Source organism: Scyliorhinus canicula, chromosome 8 (assembly GCF_902713615.1).
Source record: "Scyliorhinus canicula chromosome 8, sScyCan1.1, whole genome shotgun sequence".
NCBI lineage: Eukaryota > Metazoa > Chordata > Chondrichthyes > Carcharhiniformes > Scyliorhinidae > Scyliorhinus > Scyliorhinus canicula.
This window is the reverse complement of record NC_052153.1, coordinates 115031353-115057775: the sequence shown is the minus strand read 5'-3', so window position 1 is coordinate 115057775 and position 26423 is coordinate 115031353. Positions and strand designations below refer to the sequence as shown.

The window sequence follows — 26423 nt, the reverse complement described above, 5'->3', positions numbered from 1 at the left end:
TTCCGCTTCAGAAAGGCAATCTGATCGCTATGCCTCGAAAGAGTCACCTCCATGCCTGGAATCGTGTCGCCATGCACGTTTGCCATCTCGTTGGTTCTCTCTAGCACCATAGAAATGGGGGCCAGGGCCTCCTCCATTGATTTGTAGAGGTGCCCCGACAACGCACCAGTGCCTGTTGAATTCTGCAGCAACGGTGCTAGTAAGGATCTTGGCTGTTAGTAGAGTGGCTGGAGTCAGGGGCAGCATGTGGCGCAGTGGATAGCACTGGGACTGTGGCGCTGAGGACCTGGGTTCGAATCCCAGCCCTGGGTCACTGTCCATGTGGAGTTTGCACATTCTCCCCATGTGCAGGTTAGGTGAATTGGCCACGCTAAATTGCTCCTTAATTGGAAAAATATATATAATTGGGTACTCTAAATTTTAAAAAAAAGTAGAGTGGCCGGAGCCACAGAAGCAGCTCCACCAGTTTCTCCACCGGTGAGCCCGAAAAGCCTCTAATTCAGTCAATGAACTTCTGCTTTCATGATTTTTTCCCCTGGTTTTTCGAGGCATTTCTCACATGTAGGCACCTTATTCCATTAACCGAGGGAGTTTTTAAATAAAAATACCCTCTGAAACAGACATAAAGGACTAAAAAAAACAGTACCCTAGTCAGAGGCACCTCATACAGGTCTTCCCCCTACATAACGTCACCAGAGGTCCCACTACCTGCCCTAATTATTAAGATGTTCCCCACTCGCAGGATTTGTGGTTAGGGTGAATACCCACTTTAACAGATCACCCTTCCTCTGCAGTTCCTGATGACAGAGCAAGGATACTAACATTTCAGAGTATTCATTTGACCAATGGTATATTTAATAATAATCTTTATTTGTAATGCAAAATAATAGGTAAACTGTTATAACATTACTATCCTTACCAGTGCTGAGGAATTATGACCGTACTTCCACAGCAGTGCTCAATAATAATTGAACTGGAAAAGACATTCAAGCTCTCGTTATAAAGGACATACAACCTGAAATTCTGCTGGGTTTCTCCAGGTGTCTCACTGTAAATTCAGCAGGAAACCGGCTTCAGAGAAACAATGCAACCTGAGAATTTTGACAGATTTTACACCTAAATGGCGATCGGGCAGTGGGAAATAATCCCCACACACCCCACTCACCACAGAATGGCAAGTCCATATTTTCCCATAACCGCGGGAACAATGTGGTAATTCTATAAGGAGTGTATTAGCTTTTACTATTATACACAGAAAACAGACAAAAGGCCCCCTGCCTTTTACTGTTCCAATAGCACAGTGGTTAGCACTGTTGCTTCACAGTGCCAGTGACCTGGGTCTGATTCCCGGCTTGGGTCACTGTCTGTACAGAGTCTGCACGTTCTCCCTATATCTGCCTGGGTTTCCTCTGGGTGCTCCGGTTTTCTCCCTTAAGTCCTGAAAGATGTGCTTATTAGGTGAATTGAACATTCTGAATTCTCCCTCGGTGAACCCAAACAGGAGCCATAGTTTGGCGACAAGGGATTTTCACAGTAACTTCATTGCAGTGTTAATATAAGCCAACTTGTGACACTAATAAAGATTATTATTATTATTAGATTCGGAGCTTGCCACAGATTTATTTACCTCTTCATATTCTTTTTGCATTGGAGATATTTTGGAATTTCTTAAAATGGATCTGTCGCTTACGACAAGGTACAAAGTCCTTCAAATTATGAACATAAATGTGTTGCTAGCTTTAGACTAATACTAATAATAATCTTCATTGTCACAAGTAGGCTTACATTAACACTGCAATGAAGTTACTCTGAAAAGCCCCAAGGTTTTATCGGCATCAATGAATAGAAACCTCACTATGATTTCTCTGCTTCAAATAGACAATTTAGCAAATAGCAACTCCAGTTCACGAGCAGTACTGAACAATATGGTAAATCAGAGTCCAATGCAAACTTTAGCTGTTTTTTTTTAACATTAAAATGTGGAATTAATCAGTGCCTGAATACATGCTTTATTATTTTTAATTTTGCCATTTAGCAGGTGCCATTTAGGAATACTTACAGAATTAACATATTTTAAAGTTACTGTTTGTTGTGCACTACTTTAAGGTTAAGAAAAGTCTAAAATAGCAGCTTCTATCATTTCAAAAAAATTAAACTTCTTCACATACTGATTAACAAATTAATCATGAACTGATATAGACATTATTTTTGCAGTGTAAAGAATGTTGTAAAATGTATCATATTTGGCCTATCCTCATTCCTGTGAAGGGCATAACGAATGTACATTTTTGCACAGCACTCCTCTCAAAGGGCTGTCTGTCAGTTTCTGAGTTCATACAAGGATAAGTACAAGCACAGACATGAATCTATCCAATAAATCTAAGCACTATGGGTAATGGTTTCAAGCTGCAGATGGTAGGGAACATTCAGTTGCAACTCTTCTATCTGGCTTAGAGCCAAGGTGGCAGGCCAGCCAGAGGTTCAGGTGTATTTCTGTTTTCCTGGAATAAAATAGTCAGCTTTTTTTTTGAATTTACATAGCAATTTACTTGTTAAGTACCATGAGCAGTTAGTCACTTTATTATATGGCTTTTCCTGCGTGTATGTTCTGAGCAGACAATTGTCTAGGTATTAATAATCAAGTACTCTGTTCAGCTGTGCAGCACCCATTTTTCAGGGGCTAAACAGCCTGCCAAGTCTGCAATGTGGAGAGCAGGAAGAGCACCAAACATGCCTTCATAGTAAATGAGAAATTGTCTAGAAATGTTCCTTCCTGTAACAGGCATTAGGTCTTTTGCACTCGAGCCTCTATTGCAAGATTGGTTTCCCTGAGGCAGCAAGCTGCATTAAGGAAAACCATGCCATTTCTTACTGACAGAATATTCTTTTGAAATATACTTACCTGAATGTAGAGTAGAAGGTTTTGTGGCACAGTTGTAGCGACCCTACCTCTGGACCAAAACGCTCCAGGTTCAAGTCGACCATCAGGACTTATTGGCCATGGAATGAGTGTTCATAACGAAGTTCAATGGATTGAAAATCAGCTCAGGAATCCTTCCATTATTTCCCCAAGGGAAAGAAATGTGTGCATGAAAATACACCAAGAACAAGCTTGAACGTAGAGCCAGAAGGAATGCTCTGATTCCACATTTAAAGAATGTGGATTTTCACCTCTCGTGCCCGCTCCAATCACAGCCCTTTAAATTCCCTTTAACGGGCTTCTGATTCTCTACTAGCCACTGATTTCTCTTCCCAGCCTCTTTTTCCTGACCTGGCCTCCAGCTGGAAGATAGGTCTCATCCACCATTTTCAACTTGTTCCAGAGTCTTTCTGACTCTGAAAATCCAGGCCATGGGTACATGGTGACCAGTGATGGGAAATAAATGTTCCAGGGTACAAAACATTTTGAAAAGACAGACACAGTGGAAAAGAAGGTTGCTCTGATAATAAAGGATGACATAAAGGTGTTAGTGAGAAATTATCTTGGCTCAGAAAGTAAGGATGTAGAACCAGTATGGTTAGAGATGAGGGATGGCAACGGTCAGAAAATGCTGATAGGAGTAGTTTACAGCCCCATAACTGTAGTTATACTGATAGGCAGAGCATTACCAAGCAATTATTAGAGCTTGTTAAAAAGGCAGTGTAATCGTGGTGACTTTAATCTTCACATAGCCTGGACCAATCAAATTGGTAAAGGTGGTCTATAAAGGTGAGGTTTCATGGAGGTTTCTACTCACTCTGTGAAAAAGATTTTCTCACATCACATTTCTTCTGTTGCAAATCACTCTAAATCTGTGCCCACTCATTCCTGATCCTTTTATGAGCAGGGACAGATTCTCCCTATCTACTCTATCCAGCCCCTTCATGCTTTTGAACACCTCGATTGAATTTCCTCTTCGCCTTTCTTCTCTCCAAGGAGAACAGTCCCAGCCTCTCCAATTTATCTTCCTATCTGAAGTTTTTCAACCCTGTAACTATTCTTAGAAACTTCTTCAGCAGTCTCTCCAATGCTTTCACGTCCTTCCTGTGGTGTGGCACACAGACGTTAGCACCCACAGCTCACAGCTCCAGGGACCAGAGTTCAATTCCGGCCTTGGGTGCCTGTGTGGAGTTCACATTTTCTCCCCGTGTCTGCGTGGGTTTCCTCCGGGTGCTCTGGTTATCCTCCCACAATCCAAAGATGTGCAGATTGGGTGGATTGGCCATGCTAAATTGCCCCTTAGTGTCCACAATATTAGGTGGGGTTACGGGGATAGGGCAGGGTGTGGGCTCCTTTGGAGGGTTGGTGCAGACTTGATGGGCTGGATGGCCTCATTCTGCACTATATGGTTTCTATGAAGCACTGCGGGTGGTATTGGCAGAGAATGTACTCTGGAAGGGGCACTCCATCAGCAAAACTGGTTCAGTGGCACTACTACTGACCGAGCTGGCAGAATCCTGAAGGACATAGCCACCAGATTCGGCCTGCGGCAGATGGTGAGGGAACTAACACAAAAGAAAAAATATGTCCCTTGTCCTCACAAACCTACCTGTTATAGATACACCTGTCCATGAAAATATTGGCAGGAGTGACCCTCGCAATGTCCTTGCAGAATGGAAGGTCACCATCATGCTTAGGTTACCCTCCACCTTGTTCTCCGGCATTACCACCATGCTAAATAGAACAGATTCTGCACAGATCTAGAAGCTCAAAACTGGGCATACATGAGGTGCCATGGGTCATTACCAGGAGAAAAATTGCATTCAACCACAATATGTAACCTCATGTCCGGCATATCCCTGACTCTGCCATGCGACCATCAAGTTGGTGGGCTAACCCTGGTTCTATGAGGAATGTAGGCGTAAATGCCAGCAGGAGCCTAAGAATAAGGTACCAACCTGATGAAGCTACAACAAAGGATTAGATGAATGCTGAAAAGTACAAGCAGTATGCAATAGGCACAGCGAAGCAATCTCAGAACCAACAGATCAGATCAAAGGCCTGCAAAGTTCTATCACAGCAAGTCCTGAATGGTGGTGGATAATTAACTAACTAACTAGAGAAGGAGGCTCCACAAATATTCATATTCTTAATGATGGAGGAGCCCAGTATCTCAGTGAAGTGAACAGGGCAGCAAGAGTTGCAAACAGCTTCAGACAAACATGCTAAGTGGATGATCCATCGTGGCTTCCTCCTGTGGTCCCCAGTATCAGATGCCAGCCAATACAATTCACTCCACATGATATCAATAAATGATAGATGGCACTGGACACAGCAGACTATGGAGTCTGACAATACCCCAGCTGTAAGACTGAAGACTTGTTCTCCATGAACTGGCTGTGTCCCGAGCCAAGCTGTTTCAATACAGCTACAATGCAGGAATCCACCCAACAACGTGTACATTTTCCCAGGTATGTCCTTTCCACAAAAGCAGGACTAAGCCAATCCGGTCAGTTACCATCCCATCAGTCTAATCTTGTTCATTAGCAAGGTGTCAAAAGCTCTTACATAGCAATTACCTTCTCAATGTTGCTCAGTTTGGGTTCTGCCAGGGCCACTTGGTTCCAAAGTTTATTACAGCCTTGGTCTAAAGATGCACAAAACAGCTGAATTCAAGAGAGGAGGCAAGTGGCTGACTTTGACATCAAGACAACATTTGACCAAATATGGCATCAAGGAGCCCCAGCAAAACTGGAGTCAATGGGAAACCCAGAATCTTCAGTTGCTTCATCAATGACCTGCCCTCCATCATAATGTCAGAAGTGGGGATTTACTATTTTCAACTTCTCAGATACTGAAGCAGTCCGTGCCCGCATACAGCAAGACCAGGACAACCTTCAGGCTTGAGCTGAAAAGTGGCAAGTAACATTCGCAGCACACAAGTGCCAGGAGATGACCATCACCAACAAGAAAGAATCTAGTCATCTCTCCTTGACATTTGATGGCATTACCATCACTGAATCCCACACTGCCAATATCCTGGGGGTCACCATTGAAAAGAAACTTAACTGGACTAGCCTATAAATAGCGTGGCTACCAGAGCAGGTCAGAATTGTGATAAGAGGTAGTTACTAACAGCAACAACCTCACCCAACATCAAGTTATTCCGTATTGTCACTTTTAGCATTAGAACTATCCTGGCATGAAAGTTAAATGCAATTTGCCTGGGATCATGGATAAAAAGCATCACCTGAGGTTCTAGTGTATCATAGAATCCCTACAATGCAAAATGAGGCAATTCAGCCCATTGAGTCTGCACTGACCCACCGGAAGAGCACTCTACCCAGGTTCACACCCCCACCCACCCACAGCCCAATCTACATATCCCTGGACACGAAGGGACAATTTAGCATGGCCAATACGACTACCTTTGGACCGTGGTTGGAAACCGGAGTACCCGGAGGAAGCCTGTGCAGGCACAGGGAGAATGTACAAACTCCACACAGACAATCACCCAAGGCAGGAATTGAACCCAGGTCCCTGGCACTGTGAGGCAGCAGTGCCACTATGCCACCATGCCGCCCGAACGGAATTTATTTTCTGCCTTTCCGGATGTTTCCTATCGATTCTGAGTTCTAGTTGTCTGGATCTTTGGCCAGGATTTTCTGGCCCTGCCTACTGCCAGGATTGACTGGTCTTGCCGCAAGTCAATGGATTTTTGGTTGGCCCACCGCACCGCCTGCAGCAGATCCCGCCACGAAGGGACTGGAAAATCCCAGCCTTTACCTCAGGTCACCAAAATGTAGCAGTCACATACGAAAATTAATCAAAAGGGCTGATGGCTATGTAAATTAAAGTTTTGTTTGCGGACAAAACCCTGGCTCAACAACCTCAGAAGTACTGAATACAGATCTGAGCACAACACCATAGAAAGAATAACGGACTTTGGAAGAAATGTAGAGTAGATTCACCAGGGCTTCAAGTATTTACATTTGAGGAGAAACTACATGAACTGATAGTGGATTTGCTGGAATATGGAAGGTTCTAGAGTGATTTGTTTGAAGTTTGGGGGATTTTTAAGGGAATTGATAACTAGATAGAAAAACTGTGGTCCACTGGCAGGAGAATCAGGAACAAGGAGACTTATTCACAAGAGAGGTACCGGGTTGAGGAACCTCAGTTAGGAAGACAGATTGGAGAAGTTGGGACTTGTTTCCTTGCAGAAAAGGCTGAAAGGAGATTTGATAGCGGTTTTCAAAACAATGAGGCATCTGAAGAGTAAATAGGGTGAGATTATTCCCACCTGTAAAAGGATCAAGAATGAGAGGGCACAGATTTAAAGCATTTGGCAAAAGAAGCACAAGCTGTATGAGAAAAAATGTTTTCAAGCAGCACTCTGAGTGTAATGGAGGCAGATTCAATCGAAGCATTTAACGCAAAGTGAACTGTCACCTGAAGAGGAAGAATGTGCATGGTCACAGATAGAAGGCAGGAAATGGCACTAAACAATTGCTCATTCGGACAGCTGGCGCATACATGATAGCCAAATGGCCTCTTTCTGAGCTGTAACAACTCTAAAATTAGAGCCAGCCCATTCAGGAGAGAAGTTAGGAAACACTTCCTCAAGCAAAAGATGGTAAAAATGTGGAACTCTTTTACACAGAAAACAGTAGATGTTCGCTCAATTAATTATATAAACCTGAGATTGTTAGATTTTAGCTAGCCAAATGGAATGTCAGAAATGGAGCTATGGCAGGTGGACGTAGTTGAGATGCAAATTAGTCATGATTTCACTGAATGGCGACAAACAAGCCCAAGAGTGAATGGCCTAGCCCTGTTCCCATGTGGTCGTATATACTTTGATCCAATTGTATTGGAAGCATGGAAACGCTATCTGTGCAACTGATGAGGATTAAGTGATGCGCATCACAACATTAAATGAATTTAAAGGAGATTTTACTTGATTACTATTGAGGATTGAAGAGGAAAGTCTGTTTTTCCTTCCTGAACCATAAATTTAGCTTGAGGACAAGTATCTTTCATATTGTATAGTTTTGCATAAGGTTATGCCATTGAAGCTGAAATATTTGGAAATAGGAGGGGGGAAATTGCAAAGCACATCAAGCCATTTTCTCCAAATGTGTTGTTATTGGTTTCTTCTTGCAGGATTAGTGAAGTTGAAAATGTTGAGCAGCCCTGAATGTTTCTTAGACTAGACCCAAGAACGGATATCCATCAACAAATCTTGATTTTATTTGTTCGAGTGGTCAATGGGGCCTTTTATATTTGGTTTCCTGGAAGAATCTGAAAAATTACAGTCAGACATAAAAGATTCCACAGTACAAGTGGAACTTTGAAAAAGTGCAGGGGAGCACTCCCGTTATCCTGGCCGACATTTACCCCTTAACCAACCTCAATAAAACAGATAATTTGGTCATTTATCTCATTGCTGTTAATAGATGCTTATTGTGCACTAAATGGCTGGCATGTTTCCTACATACAAGTCACTTTGAAAGTACTTCATTGGTTGTAAAGTGCTTTCAGAAGTCCAAAGGTCCTTCTGTATAATGTATAAATGAATAAATATGAAAATAAAATATTTACAGCCTTTACAATCACATCAAGTGTTGTAATATGACAACGTATGATGGAATAAACTGTTATAAAAATACAAATTTAATCCTGAAAAAGCACTAAAATAATTTTGTGAAACATCACAAATAAGATACTTTTTTAAAAAACATTTTCATTGAACATACCATAACAATACTTAAAAGCCAATGGGTAAACCTTAGTCTTGTTGAATGAAGTTTACCACTAACATCTATTCATGTCTCTTTTTCAGAAAAAAGTGCTTTACAAAGCAAGAGTCATTATTGCACTGCCTCCAAGAACATCTTAAACAAGGATGCACACCTGTGTTACTATGAAAACAGTAGATGCCACTTCTAATCGAATTTGGGGCAGCACGGTAGCATAGTGGTTAGCATAAATGCTTCACAGCTCCAGGGTCCCAGGTTCGATTCCCGGCTGGGTCACTGTCTGTGCGGAGTCTGCACGTCCTCCCCGTGTGTGCGTGGGTTTTGTCCGGGTGCTCCGGTTTCCTCCCACAGTCCAAAGATGTGCAGGTTAGGTGGATTGGCCATGCTAAATTGCCCGTAGTGTCCTAAAAAGTAAGGTTAAGGGGGGGGTTGTTGGGTTACTTGTATAGGGTGGATACGTGGGTTTGAGTAGGGTGATTCATGCTCGGCACAACATCGAGGGCCGAAGGGTCTGTTCTGTGCTGTACTGTTCTATGTTCTAATAAGAAATTGGGAGAGACACACAAACCCAACTGATATTCTCCAAGTTAATTCTACCTCTCCAGATTTACAATGGGGATGACATGAATGGTACAATGTTGGTATATATCATTGGGTGCAGGTGCAGGAGAAGCCAAGTAATTATGGTAGTGGAGTGGTTATGTTACTAGACTGGTAATCCCAAGGCCTGAGTGTAATTTTTGCTGTTAAATCTCAGCCAGTGGAATAACATCCACTGGGGAAGGAAAAATCGCTGTCCTTACCCATGCCGGTCTATATGTAAACTTTAGTTCAGTTGGCTGGACGGTTGGTTTGTAACGCAGAGCGAGCTCAGCAGCGTGGGTTCAATTCCCGTACTGGCTGAGGTTATTCATGAAGGCCCCGCCTTTTCAACCTTGCCCCTCGCCTGAGGTGTGGTGATCCTCAGGTTAAATTACCAGTAGTCAGCTCTCCCCATCAAAGAGGAAAGCAGCCTCTGATCATCTGGGACTTTGGTGACTCTCCAATACGTAACAGAGAGTACATTTGCCTTTGCAGGTACAAGCAATGAAAAATAGCTAATCTAAAATGCCATTTAGTTTATAATGACAGTTTAACCAAATAATGTTCCTTTAACTTTATGCAAGAAAAAACAATACTGATAAACAGCCCCGCCTCTTGGAGTAACATTAAATAGCGTCAGGTCTGACTGAGGAAAAAAGCCACCCTTTCAAACTGTTTCATACTGAGGTAAGTAAACCTGTTGCAAAGCAAAGAAAAACAACTAATAGTTCCTGAAAATATAAAGTAGTTTTTTTAATTGCAGCCCATGGCAAACAGGAGCTAAGAATCCATTTCTATGGAAACATATAAAAATATGTTTCCTCAATAGTTCACACAATGCCCCTTTTCCCTAGGAGGTTACACTGTGAGAAAACATGTGCACTGGATTTATATTATACTACTATTTGTCATTCCACTGGCAAAGTACCTTCAAGTCCAAGGATCTCAGACATAATCATATCTGGTGTTGAACTAATTTAATCATTCATTACTGGACTGGTTGAACCTCATCAAGCATTCCCAAGCTTCATTCTTCAATGCCAACGCTACTAGTCACCTACCCCTGCCTTCTCCACCACTGTAAGAAGTCTTACAACACCAGGTTAAAGTCCAACAGGTTTGTTTCAAACACGAGCTTTTGGAGCACTGCTCCTTCCTCAGGTGAGGAAACGTATAAAAATAGGTTTCTCATGGTTCTCATGCTGAGGAAGGAGCAGTGCTCCGAAAGCTCATGTTTGAAACAAACCTGTTGGACTTTAACCTGGTGTTGTAAGACTTCATACTGTGCTCACCCCAGTCCAACACCGGCATCTCCACATCATCTTCTCCACCACTAAGTGTGGGCTCTTTTCTCCTTAAAATGCAGACCAATCTGTTGATTGTCACTCCTACTTCCACCCACACCCCTACTTTGCTGCCATGCTGAACCTACTCCTTTGTTTTTTCTCATTTGTCCCCCTCATGGCTACTCCAGGCTCCTAGAACATAGAACAGTACAGCACAGAACAGGCCCTTCGGCCCTCAATGTTGTGCCGAGCAATGATCACCCTTACTCAAGTCAACGTATCCACCCTATACCAGTAACCCCCCCCATTAACCTTATTTTTTAGGACACTAAGGGCAATTTAGCATAGCCAATCCACCTAACCTGCACATCTTTGGACTGTGGGAGGAAACCGGAGCACCCGGAGGAAACCCACGCACACACGGGGAGGACGTGCAGACTCCGCACAGACAGTGTCCCAGCCGGGAATCGAACCTGGGACCCTGGAGCTGTGAAGCATTTATGCTAACCACCATGCTACCGTGCTCCTCTTATTCAAGAGTTCCGACTATTGTTCCCATGAACCCATTCCTGCTAAAATGCTGATCACCCTACCTGCCCTCCTGGCCCAAATATTAAATGACAGCAAAATTGGTTCCTTCTCCTTTTCAAAACCGCCATCATCTCTTCTTCCTTTCAAGTACCACAAACCTTTGTCACTTAACACTAGTATACTATCTCCAACCTCTCTTACCTCTCCAAAAGTTATTGGAAGCACACGGCCCAGCCAAATTCATGTGAGTATTTCTCACAATTCCATGTCTGAATCTCTCCAAGCATGTTGCGCATTGGGAAGACTTGAACAATTGTGTTTGGCTCCTTCCACAAACTCTTTGCCCTTGTCATTGATTTCATCTCCACCCCACCGACAAACTCAAGGCTGAACCTTGGTAAACATGGTGCCTTTGAATTTGCTCTTGATCGCCTTATATCGCTCGGTGTCAAATTTTGTATAACACTCTGTGAAGTTGCTTGGAATATTTTACTTCATTAAAGATGCAAGTTGTTGTTGTATTCATAATTCAATCTGACTAACAAAACAATTCGCACCCAGAAATACAGGTTTTGATTTTAAAAGAAGGAAATTGTTTTTGGACTGCATTAGTGAAGTAGCAGACTAACATAGGATCAGTGAAAGGTCACAAAGCAAATTTAGTATATTACAGTGGAATTAAATAATCAATGGTTTTCAGCTTTTGTTCGTCATAGGACTTTATTTACACTTTGCAAATTGATGTATCAATTGAAAGTTTAAATAATAATTTAATATCATACTGATTTATTTGACGTTTTATTGATTTGAGTTTTGTTTTAAAAATGCAATCTGAAAACTCAATGGAAAAAATAAACAAGAAACAAAATGATTCAGATACCACCTTTTAAGTGTAAATAAGAACGTGATCACGAAATTTGGAAAGGTTTTCTGAAAGGCTGAGGTGAGGTAGATTGAATGGGAGGTGACTCCTGTGGAGAATAACCTCCAACACAGAGGATTTGGCTTTGATGTCTATCCTATGTACTTTAAAATATAAAAGAGTCAATGTAATGAGAATAAGGCCTCTTTTGAGCAGAAACATCGTTCGGAGGCCTAAAATCCATAATATTTTATTACACATATGCATGCATCAAATATACTGGCAAATAATCTAATGGGTCAATTAGTTTGGAAAATGCAATTATGTATTTGCTGTATTAAAAGGTATTAGATTCACAAAAATAATACAATTTCAAAATGTCTAGATTCAGAAAAGATAAATTGAGGTGCATTGAGCTCTTAGTTTGAAATTATATCCACATACTTAAAGAGCTTAGATAATATAAGCCTAAAACAGCACATGAATATAACTGGAATTGATTAACGCAATTAAACGCATACATTTTCCCACGAACCTACGGCATTGGTTTGCACTACTGTACAAATAGGCATGGAACTCGTTTTAGTGATTTATTAACCACGAACGACACATCACAACTACACATTTTTGTACTGAGACGGTCAATCCTTACCCTTATCTGCATGTTTTTTCTGGCAGAGGTGGTGGGACTGCAGGCAGATCTCCCCAGTTCCTAAAAGGCAACAAACTATAAAGGAAAGCACATGTACAGCTTTTATTTCTAATTATTTGCAATGCACGTAACAATGATCTTTTCAAACATACATTTGTTAACTTCACGATGTTAATGTCTGGCAATTCAAAAAAAAAGTTGTAATTTAAGACAAGCTAAATGTGCCAATACTCAGTACAAAAACCACCGTTTTAAATCTGCAAGGGTTGAAAGAAAACTAAGTCGGAGTATTAGGTTCTCAGATAGAAAGAACAAAAGAATGCTCATAAGGATAGCTCAGCTCAGCGCTTACCACGCCAGCTAATACAGAACGAGCTGACCAGAAACAAAATCGATTTCTTAAATAAAATGAATGTTTTTTTTACTGAACTGCAGAACAGATTGCTTCACGGTACAATACTTACAGACAAAGCCCTCTGCCCCGTTCCACCTCCTACCCTACATAGAGACCTGCATTAGAGCTCCCAAAATAGGGAGCATTTTTTTTCATAAAAGCAATACTTACTGTACTCCAGAAATGAAGTACAGCCAGCGTTTGAAAAGCTCCCCCTAAAAAAAGCGGCTTTACTGTCTACCCCGGTGCCCGTAGTTGGAGTGTACAGAACAATGAGCTAATTCTGTAGCTTGCTGGCGTTGCTCCAAACACTCAGCGCCGGTAGTGGTGCTGCTGCAAAGCCAGACTGCTTACTCTGCATTAATAATCAACTGCTCAGTCCCCCAGTCTAGCACGGCCAGCCAATCAGCGCGCGCACAGCCCAGGGAGCCACCGCTCAACCAAGCCTGCTGATCCGGGCCCAAGCCTCCCTCCGCCTCCCATTGGTCCCATGACGTCACCGGGATTCTATTTTGGAACGTTGCTAGCCTTGAAGGGCGTCGCGAGCGCCGCAGCTCGCTGTCAATCAAGGCGGCAGGAGCCCCCAGCAGGTTAGGGTGCGAGGCGCTATCTCAATGCTGCTGTGTTGACTCATTGCCAAGAGACTCTCCAACTGGGAGGCTCGGAGCTGGTGTTATATAAGGTGACGGAGAAACATTTCAGACACCAGCCAGAAACAGCAAAAAAAGCATGCAGATAATCTCATATTTATCTTCAAAAATCCAGTGCGCTCCCAGCATTCGGAGATTGCACGTTATTCAGGCGGGCGGGCGGGCGGGGGGAGACCCACATCAATGCTTTTTTCCCCCCACTTCATGAATATATGGGTAGAAAAGAACGATTGGCATGCCCCTGCCGGAATAACCGCAAGATGGCACAGTTTTCGTTATGTGTTGCACACTAGTATGAAAGTTGCAAGTTACTTCGAAAATGCCATCTAATTATTGTTTCACAAGCCAAACACAAAACCCTGGAATCTGCGTTGACTGGATTAAATTCATTCTACCAAGTTGTTACTGTTCCCTCAAACGGCTACAGACTGGGGTTATAATGATGTAATCGGTACGTACAATGCAGACAGAAGTGCCGCAAATGTTAAAAAAAATTTACCATCCTAAGTTTTAATAACGCTGTCCTGGCGATACATCTTTTAGATCCAGACTCTGCCCTTTGAGACTGTAAAATATTCCAGCTTCCAGACAGATACATCCTTCCGGATGGGATTGAACTGCCATGGAAACCTCATGTTACAACAAAAAACAAAATACTGGGGATCCTGAAAAAATGGCAAGAACAGAAAATGCTGGAAATACTCAGCAGAACAGGCAGCATCTGTGGAAAGAGAAGCACAGTTCAAGCGCCGGAGGCATGGGGTGTGGATATTAACGTCCAACTATCAACGTTCTCCCTTAATACTCGTCTGAAACTGAATCCCCACCCCAATTTCAGGCATATTCATATTAGCGCGGAAATCCTAAAGTTCGGAGCTATCACTCTGACAGACTGCGCTGTCCCCGCAGTCCCAGAGATAGCAGTCACTGAATCAGTGAGAATTTCAGCGGTCCCACTCCCACATCAAGCAGTGGTGGGTGGCCGACGTTAGTGAGTGGGTTGCATGAGTGGCCCTCCTTCATCTCAGTGGGTCACAAGATTGAAATCGCGGATGTTCATTAACTATGATACTTGAATAAGGTTTATTACATTTAATGCACACTGAATATTTCAGAACAAGTTATAGAAAATGCTTCACCATTTATATATTCTGCAACCCATCTTACATGGAACACCCAGCTTCTGTCGTTCTGTCGCAATACAATGGACTTCTTACAGAAACTCAGCACACATGGACAAGTTGAACCAGGAACATTCCTCGTCACAATGGACGTGACACTACACCAGCTTCCCAATGACAACGGCATTGCTGCAACAGCCTCCATACTCAACGCCGACAACTGCCAATCTCCAGACACAATTCTACAACTCATCCGCTTCATCCTGGATCACAACGTTTTCACCTTCAACAACAGGTTCTTCATCCAGACGCATGGAACAGCCATGGGGACCAAATTCGCACCTCAATACGCCAACATCTTCATGCACAAGTTTGAACAAGACCTCCTCACAGCACATGACCTTCAACCGACGCTATACACCAGATACATCGATGACATTTTATTTCCTTTGGACCCATGGTGAAGAATCATTGAAACGACTACACAATGACATCAATAAGTTCCATCCCACCATCAGACTCAGCATGCACTACTCTCCAGAATCAGTTGCATTCTTGGACATACTCATCTCCATCAAGGACGGTCACCTCAGCACTTTGCTTTATCACAAGCCCACGGATAACCTCACGATGCTCCACTTCTCCAGCTTCCACCCTAAACACATTAAAGAAGGCATCCCTATGGGCAAGCCCTCCGTATACACAGAATCTGCTCAGACAAGGACAAACGTAACAGACATTGACAGATGCTGAAAGATGCCCTCATACAAACGGGATATGGCGCTCAATTCATCAATCGACAGTTCCAATGCGCCACAGCAGCGTGGGTTCAATTCCCGTACCAGCCTCCCCGAACAGGTGCCGGAATGTGGCGACTAGGGGCTTTTCACAGTAACTTCATTTGAAGCTTACTTGTGACAATAAGCAATTTTCATTCAACTGACAGAGCACCCTTTGTCGTCCAGTACTTCCCTGGAGCAGAGAAACTACAACATCTACTTCACAGCCTTCAACACGTCATCGATGAAGACGAACATCTTGCCAAGGCAATCCCAAACCCCCACTACTTGCCTTCAAACAACCGCGCAACCTCAAACAGACCATTGTTTGCAGCAAACTACCCAGCCTTCAGGAGAATAACGACCAAAACACCACACAACCCTGCCATGGCAACCTCTGCAAGACGTGCCAGATCATCGACATAGGTACCACCATTACACGTGAAAACACCACCCACCAGGTACATAGTACATACTTGTGTAACATGGCCAACATTACCTCATACGCTGTAGGAAAGGATGTCCCGAAGTGTGGTACATTGGCAAGACCATGCAGACGCTGTGACAACGGATGAACGGACATCGCGCGACAATCGCCAGGCAGGAATGTTGAAATGAAATGAAAATTGCTTATTGTCACAAGTAGGCTTCAAATAAAGTTACTGTGATAAGCCCCGAGTCGCCACATTCCGGCGCCTGTTCGGGGAGGCTGGTACGGGAATTGAACTTGCGCTGCTGGCTTGCCATGGTCTGCTATAAAAGCCAGCGATTTAGCCCTGTGCTAAACTAGCCCCAGTCCCTTCCAGTCGGGGAACACTTCAGCAGTCGAGGGCATTCAGCCTCTGATCGTCGGGTAAGTGTTCTCCAAAGCGGCCTTCAGGACGCGTGACAACGCAGAATCGCCAAGCAGAAACTGATAGCCAAGTTCTGCGCACATGAGTACGGCCTCAACTGGGACCTTGGATTCATGTCGCATTACATTCACCCCCCACCATCTGACCTGGGCTGTGAAATCCTCCCATTTGCCGTGGCTTGAGACAATTCACACCTTTTTAACCTGGGGTTATCCCTCTCTCCAGTCGTTCCATCCGGACCTCTAGAGATTTAATTACCTGCAAAGACTCGCATTCAAAGTATTGTCTTGCATCATTGACTTTGTCGATATATGTGTTTCTGGAACCCACCTCTTCATTCACCTGAGGAAGGAGCAGTGCTCCGAAAGCTAGTGATTTGAAACAAACCTGTTGGACTTTAACCTGGTGTTGTAAGACTTCTTACTGTGCCCACCCCAGTTCAACACCGGCATCTCCACATCAATGTTATGTGCAATCAGCATACACCTCACTTCACTGGCCCTTGTTTTATGCGAGTATCGCTTCAGTCAAATTGGTAGGAAGAAAAATTATGCAGATGGAAACCAGCGGAATGTGGCAGCTCTGCACATGGGCAATAACCAACAAATGTCTTGTGGATCACACTCAGAACTCTGATGGGCCGCGTGTGGCCCCCGGCCACAGGTTGTCCAACCCTGACATAAAATGTTACACCTTGTTCAAACAGGTGCAATGGGTTCATAATGGCGATGTGAACAATAACATTTGATAAACAACAGAACTGACACAGGGGTGGCACTGTGGCACAGTGTTAGCACTGCTGCCTCACAGCTGCAGGGTCCCAGGTTCAATTTCGGCCTCGGGTGACTGTCTGTGTGGAGTTTGCACTTTCTCCCCGTGTCTGCGTGGGTTGCCTTCAGGTTCCATGGTTTCCTCCCACGGTCAAAAGATGTGCAGGTTAGGTGGATTGGCTATGCTAAATTGCCCCTTAGTGTCTAGGGATGTGTGGGTCAGATGGGGTTGCAGCATTAGGGCGGGAGCCTGATTAGGGCACCTCTTTCAGAGGGTCGGTACAGACTCAATGGGTCAAATTGCCTCCTTCTACACTGTAGTGGTTCTATGATTCTATGAAAGTGGTTTTATAATGGTAGACTGATGGCAAGTAATTTATTAGTACATTTTTGGTAATTTTAAAAATTAATAGATTTTGAAGCAGACCACGCTGCTACTGGAACCTTCCTTGGACACAGTGTATGTGATCAGTGTACTCATGACCTTGAATATCTCTATCAAAGGGCCTCACGGTAGCATGGTGGTTAGCATCAATGCTTCACAGCTCCAGGGTCCCAGGTTTGATTCCCGGCTGGGTCACTGTCTGTGTGGAGTCTGCACGTCCTCCCCGTGTGTGCGTGGGTTTCCTCCGGGTGCTCCGGTTTCCTCCCACAGTCCAAAGATGTGCGGGTTAGGTGGATTGGCCATGCTAAATTGCCCGTAGTGTAAGGTTAATGGGGGGATTGTTGGGTATACGGGTTACGTGGGTTTAAGTGGGGTGATCATTGCTCGGCACAACATCGAGGGCTGAAGGGCCTGTTCTGTGCTGTACTGTTCTATGTAAATCTTCTCTGAGCTTTCTTCCCTCGCAAGGAGGACAGTGCCAACCTCTCGAACCTATCTTCATAAGTGAAGTTATGAATTGTAATGTGTTGACATACAAAGAAATGTAGGTGCCCTCGTAAATCAATCACTGAAAGCAAGTACAGCAAGCAGATAGGATAGCAAATATAATGTTGGCCTTCATTGCAAGAAGACTTGAGTACAGAAGCAAGGATGTCTTACTTTAGCTCTATAGGCCCTTGGTGAGACCACACCTGGAGGATTGTGTGCAGTTTTGGTCTCCTTATCTAAGAAAAAGTATACTTGCCACAGAGAGTGCAGTGAAGGTTCGCCAGACTGATTCCTGGAATACCAGGATAGTCATATGAGGGGAGATTGGGTCAACAGAGCCTGTATTCAATGGAATGTAGAAGAATGAGAGGGGATCTAATTGGGTGGTGTGGCAGCAAGGGCGGCACATAGTATAGTGGTTAGTACTGTTGCTTCACAGCGGCAGGGTCCGGGTTTGATTCCCGCTTGGGACACTGTGAGGCGTCTGCACATTCTCCCCTTGTCTGCGTGGGTTTCTTCCGGGTGCTCCGATTTCCTCCCACAAGTCCCGAAGGACGTCCTTTCTTAGGTGAATAGGACATTCTGAATTCTCCCTCAGTGTACCCGGACAGGCACCGGAGTGTGGCAACTAGAGGATTTTCACAATAACTTCATTGCAGTGTTAATTTAAGCCTTTCTCCAAACAGAGAAAGCTAGCCATGTCCGATAGCCAGGTCTCTGACTTCGGGGCCTTTGAGTCCCTCCAAGCGAATAGTATCTGTCTCCGGGTTACCAGGGAAGCAAAGGTCAGAACATCTGCCTCTTTCTCCTCCTGGATTCCCGGGTCTTCTGACACGCTGAAAATCGGTACCTCTGGACTCAGCGCCACCCTTGTTTTTAACACCGTGGACATGACATTCGCAAACCCCTGCCAAAATCCCCTAAGCTTCGGACATGTCCAGATCATGTGGACATGGTTCGCTGGTCCTCCCACACATTTTGCACACCTGTTTTCCACCCCAAAGAACCTGCTCATCCGGGCCACTGTCATGTGAAGCTGATGAACGACGTTGAATTGTACCACGCTGAGCCTGGCACATGTTGCGGATGCGTTGACTCTACTCAATGCATCCGCCCAGAGACCATCCTCTATCTCACCTCCCAGCTCCTCCTCCCACTTGCGCTTCAGCTCCTCGGTCTGCATCTCCTCTGACCCCATAAGTTCCTTGTAAATGTCCGAGACGCTTCCTTCTCCCACCCACCCTCTGGAAACTACCCTGTCCTGAATCCCCCTTAGCAGTAGGAGCGGGAAGGTTGACACCTGTTTACGTAGGACGTCCCGCACCTGCAGATATCTGAATTAGTTTCCCCTCATCGACCCAAACCTCTCCTCCAGCTCCCTCAGGCTAGGAAAGCTCCCCTCTATAAACATATCCCCCATCCTCTCAATCCTTGCTCTCCGCCATATCCGGAACCCCCCATCCATACTTCCCGAGGCAAACCGGTGATTATTACAGATTGGGGACCAGACTGATGCTCCCTCTGCTCCCACATGTCTCCTCCATTGCCCCCAGACCCTCAGGGCTGCCACCACCACGGGGCTGGTAGAGTACCGTGCCAGCAGGAACGGCAGAGGCGCAGTTATCATGCACCCAAACTGGTGCCCTTGCATGAAGCCGCCTCCATACGCTCCCCCACCACCCACTTCCTGATCATGGCTATATTAGCCGCCCAGTAATAGTTACTAAAATTTGGCAGCGCCTCCCCGCCCTCTCCCCGACTCCACTCAAGCATTACCTTCCTTACCCGCAGGGTCTTGCCCGCCAAAACGAAGCCAGTGATCACTTTGTTGACCCGTTTAAAAAAGGACCGTGGAATAAAGATGGGGAGACACTGAAGTGCAAACAGGAATATCGGGAGGACCGTCATCTTCACCGTCTGCACCCTCCCAGCCAGTAACTTCGGAAGCACGTCCCATCTCCGAAAATCGTCCTTCATTTGGTCTACTAGTCGGGCCAGATTTAATTTATGAGGCCGGTCCCATTCCCGTGCCATTTGAATGCCTAGATATCTAAAGCTTCCCCCCACTAATCTAAACGGCAGCACCCCCAATCGCCTCTCCTGTCCCCTCGTCTGGACCACAAACATTTCACTTTTCCCCAGATTTAGTTTATACCCCGAAAATCGGCCAAATTCCCCTAGAATCCTCATGATTTCTTTCATCCCCTCTAATGGATCTGTTACATACAGAAGCAGTTTGTATGCATAGAGCGAGACTCTGAGCTTCACCCCCCCCCCCCCCCCCCCCCCCACCCCTCACCCCCGGCCAGCCCCTTGAGGCTCTCAGAGCAATTGCCAACAGCTCTATAGCAAGCGTGAACAACATTGGGGAGAGGGGGCACCCCTGTCTCGTCCCCCGGTGCAGTCTAAAATAGTCTGATGTTGTCCTATTTGTCCGTACACTTGCCACAGAAGCCTGATACAGCAACCTGGCCCAGTCAATAAAGCCCTGCCCAAATCCGAACCTTCCCAGTACCTCCCACAGATAATCCCATTCTACCCGATCAATAGCCTTTTCTGCATCCACTGCGATCACTACCTCCGCCTCCCTACCTTCCGGGGGCATCATGATCATGTTTAACAACCTTCTTACATTGGCCACCAACTGTCTTCCCTGAACAAACTCCTTCTGGTCCTCCCCAATAATGTCCGGAACACAATCCTCAATCCTGGAGGACAAAATTTTGGCCAGCAATTTGGCATCCACATTCAACAGGGATATCGGCCTGTAGGACCCACACAGCTCCGGGTTCTTGTCCCGCTTCAGAATCAGCAAAATCATGGCCTGTGACATCGTCTGGAGCAGCACCCCTCTTTCCCTTGCCTCATTGAACTTCCTCATCAACATGGGCCCCAATATCCCAGTGATTTTTTAATAAAACTCCACTGGGTACCCGTCCGGCCCCGGGGCTTTACCCGACTGCATGGCGTTCAGACCCTCCACTATCTCTTCCAAACCTGATCAGGGTCCCCAGCCCTTCTACCAGCTCCCCGTCCACCTTTGGGAAATTCAGTCCTCCCCAAGAAGTGCCCCATCCCCTCCGGCCCCGCAGTGGCTTCCGACTGATACAGCCTACTGTAGAAATTCCCTAAACGCCTTAGTCAACCCTGCTAAATCTCCAACCAGGTTCCCGTCCCCATCCTTTACTTTCCCTATCTCCGTGGCTGCCTCCCTCTTTCTCAGCTGCTGTGCAACCATTCAGCTGGCCTTCTCTCCATGCTCATAGATCGCCCCCCTCGCCTTTCTCAGCTGCTCCACCGCCCTCCCTATGGTTAACAAGCCAAACTCCGCCTGTAGCCTCCACCATTCCCTTAAAAGCCCTGCCTCTGGGGTCTCTGCATACCTCCTATTGATCTGTAATATCTCCTTTACCAGTCGGTCCGTCTCTGCCCTGTCCACCTTCTCCCTATGGGCCCGTATCAAGATCAGCTCCCCTCTGACCACCGCCTTCAGTGCTTCCCAGACCATCATTGCTGAAATTTCCCCCGTGTTGTTGACCTGCAGGTAGTTCTGACTACATTTCCTCAGCTGCTCGCACACCCCTTCATCAGCCAAAAGTCCTACATCTAACCTCCAGTGCGGACGTTGGTTACTGTCTTTACTAACCTGCAGGTCAACCCAGTGCGGAGCATGGTCTGAGATTGTGATCACTGAGTACCCCGTGCCCACCACCCCTGCTAGTAAGGCCCTGCTCAAAATAAAGAAATCAATCCGGGAGTACACTTTATGTACGTGTGAGTAGAAGGATAACTCCTTCACCCTTGGCTGCCCAAATCTCCATGGATCCACCCCCCCATCTGCCCCGTGAACCCTTTTAGTTCATTTGCCATTGATGGTACCCTGCCCGTTTTTGAGCTTGACCGGTCCAAGCAAGGGTCAATAACTGTGTTGAAGTCCCCTCCCATGGCCAACCTGTGCGAGTCCAGGTTCGGTATCTTCCTCTTTATAAACTCCACATCATCCCAATTTGGCGCTTACACATTTACTAATACCACCTGCACCCCCTCCAGTTTCCCACTGACCATAATGTACCGACCTCCCACATCCAAAACTTTTCTACCCGCCTCAACCACCACTCGCTTATTGATCAGGATCGTGACCCTCAAGTCTTTGAATCCAGTCCCGAATGAAAGACCTGATTGACCCAGCCTTTCCTCAATCTAATCTGGTCAGTTACTCTAAGGTACGTCTCCTGCAACATTACCATGTCCGCTTTCAGTCCCCGAAGATGCGCAAACACACGTGCCCTCTTGACCGGCCTATTTAACCTTCGAACATTCCAGGTGATCAGCCTAGTTGGGGAGCTCATTGCCCCCCCTTTTGCAGATCAGCCATCCCCTTTTTTGGGCCCCCCTCCAGCCCATGCTCCGCGCCTCCAGCGGTCCGCCCCCAGGCAGCCTCTGCCCCCAACCTCCTCTCTGTCCCTTAGCCCAAGTCCCTCCCTCATCAGCAGAACATTTACCTCCCTCTTCCTCCTAGTAACAACACTCTGTAACCCAACCCCTTTAATAAACTGAACATATGCACACCTCTCACTGCACTTCTATGAGCTAGCCCGCCCATGGGGGGCCCCCATCCCTGGTGCCGGATAGTCTCCCACCTATTATTACCTCCCCCCCCCCCCCCCCCCCCCCCCCCCCACCCCCCACTCATACAAACATACTCCAACTCCAACATCAAACAATCCCCACACAATTGCCTGACAGAAAAACACCAAAATCTAAACAAGCACACCTCCCATCCCCCAACAGTGCAAATGAAAACCTTAACTCACTCAGCTCTGCCACTGGTCCCAGATCAATACAAAAGGCATTACAAACAGCTTCCACAAAACGAAAAATTAGAAACTTTTTTTAAAAAAAGAACAGAAAAAAAAACGTTGCAGCAAAGTTCAAAAGTTCTCAGTCCACCACCAGACCTTTCCTTTTCGCAAAGTCCAGCGCGTCCTCAGGCGACTCAAAATAAAAGTGCTGTTCCTCGTGCGTGACCCAGAGACGGGCCGGATACAACAGTCTGAACTTCACCTTTTTCTTAAAAAGGATCGGCGTAATCTGATTGAAGCCTGCTCTTCTCCTGGCCACCTCCACACTCAGGTCTTGGTAAACCCGCAGGATACTGTTGCCCCATTTACAGCTCCGGTCTGCTTGGCCCACTGTAAAATGCGTTCCTTATCCAAGTACCTGTGGAATCTCACCACCGTTGCCCTTCGCGGCTTCCTTGTGAGCGCTCTATGAGCCCTGTCCATCTCAAGGGTCGGGAGAATGTCCCCTCTCCCAGCAGCTTCTCAAACATACCCGCTATGTATACCCCAGCGTCCGCTCCTTCGGACCCCTCTGGGAAACTGACGATTCTCAAGTTCTGCCGGTGGGACCTATTCTCTAGGTCCTCCACCTTCTCCAGGAGCCTTTTCTGCTGGTCTCTCAGCATCCCCACTTCCAACTCCACCGCAGTTTGATGTTCCTCCTCCTCAGCCAGCGCCTTCTCTACTTTCTGGATCGCCCCATCTTGGGCATCCAATCTAAGATCCAGCCGCGCAATTGACTCTTTAATCGGGTCCAAGCAGTCCCTTTTCTGCTTAGCAAAGCCTTCCTGAATAACTTGCATCAGCTGCTCCATTGACCGCTGGGTCGACAAACCAGAGGTCCAGTCCTCCGCCATGCTGCCTCCCGCTGCAGCTTCAACCCAAGTCTTCTCTGTCCTTCTGTTTCTGCCTTTACAAGCACTTCTAATCCTTCTCTCCATGCACCGATGTGGGCATTCAGTACACAATTGCCTCTGTCTTCAGTTTTACAGTTCAAGTCCGGTAGAAAATCGGGGAAAAGGTCCAAAAGTCCAACCAGAGCGGGAGCCACCAAATGTGCGGCTTACTCCTTCAAAACCGCCACCGGAAGTCGACAATGAGAAAGATTATTACTATTGAAATGTGTATAATTCTGACAGGACTGGCCAGTCTGGGTGCAAAGAAGTTGTTTCCTCTGGCTGAGAGATCTAAAATAAGGGCTCACTGTCTCAGAAGACGGGGTAGGCCATTTAGGTCTGAGATGAGGTGTAATGTCTTCACTCAGAGGGTGGTGAACCTTTAGAATTCTCTACCACATGGCTGTGAAGGCCAAGTCACTGAATTATTTGAGAAGGAAATACACTTCTGGACTCTAAAGGCATCAATGGGTATGGGGGAGAGCGTGGGAATATGGCGGTGAGATAGATGACCAGCCATAATAATAATATAATAATTGCTTATTGTCACAAATAGGCTTCAATGAAGTTACTGTGAAAAGCCCCTAGTCACCACATTCCGGCGCCTGTTCGGAGAGGCTGGTACAAGAATTGAATCCGTGCTGCTGCCTTACTCTGCATTACAAGGCAGCAATTTAGCCCACTGTGCTAAACCAGCCCTTATATTCATACTGAATGGCAGATCTGGCTCGAAGGGCCAATGGCCTTCTTCTGCTCCTATTTTCTATGTTTCTGTTTCTGAGAACCATTCTCCTAAACCTCTTCTGCTCTCTCTAACTAGTGCTTGATATAAATTCAGCATAGCCTCTTGCTCTTGTACTCTATGCCCCTATTAATAAAGCCCAGAATACTATAGTAAGAAGTCTTACAACACCAGGTTAAAGTCCAACAGGTTTGTTTCAAACACGAGCTTTTGGAGCGCAGCTCCTTCTTCAGGTGACTGGAGAGGTATGATCCAGAAACATTTATATAGACAAAGTCAGCGATGCCGGACAATGCTTGGAATGCGAGAATTTGCAGGTAATCAAATCATTACAGATCCAGGGAGAGGGATAATCACAGGTTAAAGAGGTGTAAATTGTCTCAAGCCAGAACAGTTGGTAGGGTTTTGCAAGTCCAGGCCAGATGGTGGGGAGTGGATGTAATGCGACATGAATCCAAGATCCCGGTTGAGGCCACACTCATGCGTGTGGAACTTAGCTATAAGTTTTTGCTCGACAATTCTGCGTTGTCGCGTGTCCTGAAGACCGCCTTGGAGAATGCTTACCCGGAGATCAGAGGCTGAATGTCCTTGACTGCTGAAGTGTTCCCCGACTGGAAGGGAACATTCCTGCCTGGTGATTGTTGCACGATGCCCGTTCATTCGTTGTTGCAGCGTCTGCATGGTCTCGCCAATGTACCACGCTTCGGGACATCCTTTCCTGCAGCGTATGAGGTAGACTACATTGGTCGAGTCGCACGAGTATGTGCCGCATACCTGGTGGGTGGTGTTTCCACGTGTAATGGTGGTACCCAAGTCGATGATCTGGCATGTCTTGCAGAGATTGCCCTGGCAGGGTTGTGTGGTGTTGTGGTCGCTGTTCTGAAGGTTGGGTGATTTGCTGCAAACAATGGTTTGTTTGAGGTTGCGCGGTTGTTTGAAGGCCAGTAGTGGGGGTGTGGGGATGAACTTGGCAAGATGTTCATCTTCATTGATGATGTGTTGAAGGCTGCGAAGAAGATGTCGTAGTTTCTCCGCCCCAGGAAAGTACTGGATGACGAAGGGTACTCTGTCAGTGGTGTCCTGTGATTGTCTTCTGAGAAGGTCGGTGCGGTTTTTTGCTGTGGCGCGTTGGAACTGTCGATCGATTAGTCGAGCGCCATATCCCGTTCGTACGAGGGCATCTTTCAGCATCTGTAGGTGTCTGTTACGCTCCTCCTCGTCTGAGCTTGTCTATATAAATGTTTCTGGATCATACCTCTCCAGTCACCTGAAGAAGGAGCCGCGCTCCGAAAGCTCGTGTTTGAAACAAACCTGTTGGACTTTAACCTGGTGTTGCAAGACTTCTTACTGTGCTCACCCCAGTTCAACGCCGGCATCTCCACATCAGAATACTATATACATGGGCCTGGTTTAGCACAGTGGGCTAAACAGCTGGCTTGTAATGCAGAACAAGGCCAGCAGCACGGGTTCAATTCCTGTACTGGCCTTCCCGAACAGGCTCCGGAATGTGGTGACTAGGGGCTTTTCACAGTAACTTCATTTGAAGCCTACTTATGACAATACGTGATTATTATTATGACTATCTGCTTTATTAACTGCTCTGCCCACCTATCCTGCCACCTTCAATGATTTATGCACATATACATCCAGGTCCCTCTGTGATTGCTAATAACACTGAATAATTGTTTCTAGAAACTTACCCACTACTGATGTTGAACTGACTGGTCTGTAATTGCTGGGCTAACCTTACATCCTTTTGTGAACAAGGACTTCAATACTGAGAGTCGATTCAACACTCCCCCATATCAATTTTCAAACCTTCTAGGGGGAATTTCCTCCTCTGTCATTATGTCCTTGGTAGCGTCTACCTCCTTGGTAAAGACAGATGCAAAGTGTTCATTTATCAC

At 45.8% G+C, this 26423-nt stretch overlaps 1 long non-coding RNA gene across 1 annotated transcript in view; it reads right to left on the bottom strand.

Annotated features, from left to right (window-relative positions):
• LOC119970462 overlaps nucleotides 1–13373 on the bottom strand; it is a 45391-nt gene extending 32018 nt beyond the window's left edge. The window contains exons 1-2 of the long non-coding RNA XR_005461622.1: nucleotides 13060–13373; nucleotides 12596–12670 (exon numbers count right to left, since the gene is read on the bottom strand). This is a non-coding gene — a long non-coding RNA (uncharacterized LOC119970462). The remainder of the gene's footprint in view (nucleotides 1–12595; nucleotides 12671–13059) is intronic.
• Nucleotides 13374–26423: the final 13050 nt, after the last annotated feature.